Source organism: Trachurus japonicus, chromosome 14, assembly GCF_045865225.1.
Source record: "Trachurus japonicus isolate A0001 chromosome 14, Traja_1.0".
NCBI classification, from domain to species: Eukaryota; Metazoa; Chordata; class Actinopteri; order Carangiformes; family Carangidae; genus Trachurus; species Trachurus japonicus.
The window spans coordinates 24,130,817-24,135,871 of NC_140920.1; positions in this window are offsets into that span (position 1 = coordinate 24,130,817).

Here is a 5,055-nt window from a genome sequence, read left to right on the forward strand (position 1 = left end):
TATATTTATCGAAAATGGGCCCATTAACAAGTGTGGGTAACGTAGATACATCCACATTAACGTGAGACTTTTTTTTTATAACCAAATAGAAACTCCTCATTGTCCCTTTAACCTAGAGAAATCTGTAATTTCAATTAAAGAAAGTTTGTTTCATTTGATTGCTTATCAATGCAGTTTTATCTGTTATGTGCTTTACAGAACAATGAAACATAAAAGAATAAAGAGAAAGGTGCCCCCAGAAATTAAAATGTTATTTAACTTTAAGCCACATTGATATGATGCACTTTTCAGATTTTGAATGTTTTAAATTTTGCTTTCAATTGAATAGAAAACTTTAACCATCAGATGCCTTGGTCTCTAGTTATCCAAACAACAAGCTGAACAAAGATAAGGGTGACCCAGCTACAGTAGCAGTTCATTGAGACGTCCTGTGTGTGTCACATAGTGGACACAGGTGAACTTCATGGATATCATGATGGTCCACCAGCCGACGTCTTTGATAGGAGACTTCAGGACATTCTGGAAGGTCTCAGACGCTCAGTCTACAACAAATGCAGAGGGGGTGGTTCTCTCTTTCCTGCTCAGGAGGCCATTACTCCACCATGTCTTGTTGTTCTATATTTAATATGAAACTGTTTTGTTTTTACCTGTTTTAATCACCGGTCTGTTTGTTCTGGGAGGAGACCTTTGTGGGTGATTTACAAACCTCCCAAATGATTGATACTGAAAGAAACCAGGAGTAGCTGATTGGCAATAATAACACTGGTGGAGAAGATAATGATTCCCTGTTGTGAAATTACAACACCACCAAACTTTGTCTTCAGCTACTGTTTTGACTGAGAGACACCTAGTGGTGGAGAATTATTGTGTAACTGTGTATTTTTTCTTAAACATCTCTGTAAGTGGAAAAATGATTTATTTATGGCTGAGAGAGGAAGACAATATAGTTAATGAAAGTTTATTGTACAGCTGGGAGGGAACTTCCTTTCACTTTTTCATATCAAAGCTGAGTGTCTGATCTGTGTAAACAACAAACATGTTTCTTTTTCCCTGATTGTTACTTGATAGCTCTTATATTCAGTGTATGGAATATAAGAATCCTGCTCTCAGGGTTGAATTCATTCCCAATATATTATTTTACCTTTTTGCACCAGTCCCTCTAAACATTTCTGCTGAAGAAAACATACTACAAAGGATGGGCACACTCTTTTCTTTTTTTTTTTTACGATGTGACACTAGTCTAAAACTTTAAAGCCCAGCTAGTGGTCCCTAGGCTGTGATGTGGAAACCAGACATCCCAATTAAATTGTGACACTGCCAGTTTTAAAGTGTCTTTCCTGGTGTCCTGACAGGGATTCTTTGTGCCACCACGATCAGTTCATATTTTGAAAGCTCAGCTATTAGCATCACCTGTAACAATACTTTCATGAATTTATGAATAAGGCTTTGGTAAAATGATATGATGAATATTGTAATTGTATAATTTCATAGTCCAAGAGTCATGTTAGCCACTTTCTGAGGCTACTTTAAAACAAATGTGCTTTGAACTAAATGCTAACACACTGAATGACAATGCTACCATGGCAACCCTGTCTCATAGCCTAGATGTTTATTCTATACAACTAATTTGAAGCTGCAGATACCACACATACCGGACATAACTGCAGCTAGATTACATCCTATTCTACTTATTTACCTATATGATCTTATATACACAGTTCCCCATAAAGTTGGAATAATTTTGTTTTCAGACATTCCTCTTTTTATTCCTATTATATAGGTAAATTGTGGTTAAATTTTCACAGTGGTTTGGAAGAGATTGATCAATAAAGTTTTGAGAAGATAGGCCTACACATTATCTATCCAGAATAAATCACATTCACAACCATTTCATGAGAACAGGTAAAAAACAACAACAAAAGAACCCCGCCTCAACCAACTGAGCCAAATGACAACCCAACACAGTCACATTTGAGTTGGAAGTCGGTTAAGTGGGTGTCGAGCTACATAAAATCAATGCCTGCTATCCATCACCGTGTTCAACCCGATCTCCTTGAAATGTCTTATTATGCTACCACCATGGGACCCTGCATGAAATTTTAGGGAGGTCACCAAAATCATGTTGTGGGAACAGTGACTGACAGGCAGAACAACCTCAACATCCCCAGGCTGCACTGCACGAGATGTTAAGCGGACACGTCTTTTATTTGTGCCCTTATTTTGGAGGATGGCTCCCTCCCATCCAGAACAAGACACATTGTGATTGTTTTCACCTCTTTCACCTTTCCTGAATTGTTCATTTTATGTGTCTCCTGTTTTCCTCATTACCCCCAATATTTGGAGAAAAAAAGTTCAATTTCTTTTCTTTAGAAGAATAAATGGCTGGGTACAAATAACAAGCCCAGTAATGACTGAGTGACTCCAAACTCTGAACAACACTGAACTTTGTTAAAGTGTGAAATTTTGAAGACTGTTGGAAGTGGGAGCGTGAGTGAGGCAGAGACACATTGAGTGAACCATTGTGGTGGATAAAAATGAGTTTTATAACTTGTCAGTACACAATGGGCAACAGAATGGATGGTTCGAGATGGTGAATATTGTATGGGGGCGTGAGGTGGGATAGCAAGTAAAGAAATATAACAATTTATTCATTACTCATTCACTTACTCACCTTGTAAAAGAAATGACACAATGAGAAGCAAGAACCAAGAGTTGTAATGAACTAAGAAAGCAAAATAGAAATGAATTAATTATAGGGAAAGAACATGTTGTTAAAATTAATTTACTCAAGTTAGCACTTTTTAAATATCAAGATTCAGTTTGACAAAAATCACACTGCTACATCACAACTAAATCTACATCAATGTGCTGCAAGTAGCACAAATAAGTGACGGTGAAAGTGTTTTCAGGGGACACAACAGATGAAGAACCTGGCTGGGATATAGGCTACTTCGCGACTTTTGAAGTTGAATCATTTAACAAACATGCATTTATGCATTCCATTCATCGTCTGTGTTACTTGCAGCATTTCTGTAGTTGTTGGTGTTGCTAAATGTTTTTGTAACATGTGTCTGTTTTATCTATTTGTGTAGTTTTTCTTAAGATGCTTTCTGCTTCTTAAGTGTGTGGACGTTGTCAGTGGTTTCCACATGAGCTCCTGTGCTCCTTCACATGACACCATCATTGATTCACTGAAGACAACCTGAAATAAAATAAGAAAGTGGTGGTAAAAACAAGTGAGAATGACACAGAAGCACAGTGTTTTGTACAGAAAGTACTGGAAAAACATCACATAAAAATTATTACCAGGAACAACAAACAGTTTCTTACACAATCACGGTTCAAACAAGTACAGTAATAAAACTGCAAAATATAGTCACTTTCCTCCACATGACGCAGTCATGTTTTCACAGTAGCCCCCAACGCTCATAAAAAGCTAAACTTAGAAACACATATTGTCTCAGAGCAAAACAGTGTTCTTTAAAAGCCATCAAAATGCCATCTTAGAGCTGATAATCCTCAAATTATCCCCTGGATATGAATAAAATATCTCTATCAAACATAGTGTAGACAGGGTGAATGAAAGTGTATGTGATGGCTATGGAGAATTTGAATGCGGAAATGTTGTTTTTTCCCTCTTGCTATTCTGCACAACAAAAGAAATGGCACCCCGCCACTTTCCTCCAGTGGTGAAGAGGAGTTTATTTGTGGGAATGTTTTTTGAGCTCATGAAGCTACTAACAACAGCTTCTAGTCAGATTTCCGTTCTTTGAAAGGCGTTAAATTCTCTTGTTTATCTTAATTCCCTTTATTTCCGTTTTCTCCCTCAGGTGACTGAGACAACTTTCTTTTTTTTTTTTTTTTTACTGTTTTGTGTATTTACATAGATCTCTCACTTACCACGAATAGGTTTCCCAAATTTGTTGGTGGGTCATGCTTTTACTGTATGGTTATTGGTACAGTTGATCTTACAGCACTGGAATTGGATATTTTTGCTGCAGCACAGAATCTGCAGGCTTATTTCTTGAATAAGTCTTCTGGGAATATGATTTAGTGCAGTGAGGAAGAACTATCTCAACAGATGAGAACCTCGGGCTCCGACTGTTAGATCATAAACGAACCCTTATTCCAACGTGCACTTTTCCATGTCTTCTCCATCAGCAGTCACTGGCTGTCGCTGCTCTTGAACGCCATCCACTGATTAGGGTTGAATGTGCCTCAACTCTCGAGAGACAGTCACAGCATGTGTGGTGTTCCCTAGTAGCCATAATTTATTGCCATTAAACCTGGGCCTGTAGTCTGGCCATTTCTCCCTCATGGGTTGCTGCTTTTAAGTAGTTGCTAATCTCGTCAGGTGGGAAATATCTACACAAATTGAAGTTAATGGGCTTAAAGCTCCACTCACATTTTTAAATAGCAAAGAAACAAAGGAATGTGTTCATACTATTCAGTCCTCCCACTTAACATATCTATAGCCTCATAGCTGATTATTTCAGTTTTATAGCCTGCTGATTTACTGGATGGTTCACCACTCCCATCAGCCTCATTTCCAGCTGCAATGAGTTCTGCTTATTGCAGCTGGATCATAAAAAAAACTGTAATGATTTTCTAATAGCAGTTGCACAAGGTTATGCAACTGCAATAAGAAACTATCATCTAAATAGCTAAGACCAATTATCGTCAGTAGTTGACAGCTAAGAGAAATTAAAATGTACTTACTGGTGTGTACTAAATGTGTGCTTTTTAAACTTATTTTGAGGATATATTTCACTTCATAATAGGAGGCAGAGAGGGGGGGAATGACACGCAGGAATGGGGCCGCTCAATGTGGAATTCAAACCGGGACCGCCTGCAGTGAGGACTATAGCCTCAACACATGGGGCGGCTGCTCTACCAAACACCGCCCCAATATTTCACGTTTTTAACCTGGAGCCCAGTGCAGCTGTAGTATTTCTGGTGTAACAGCTGGACAGATTACAGGTCTGTTTACAGTCTTGCTACATGCACTTTGATGTTGTTTACATCACTGCTGAAAAATAGTAGTGTCTTTTGACG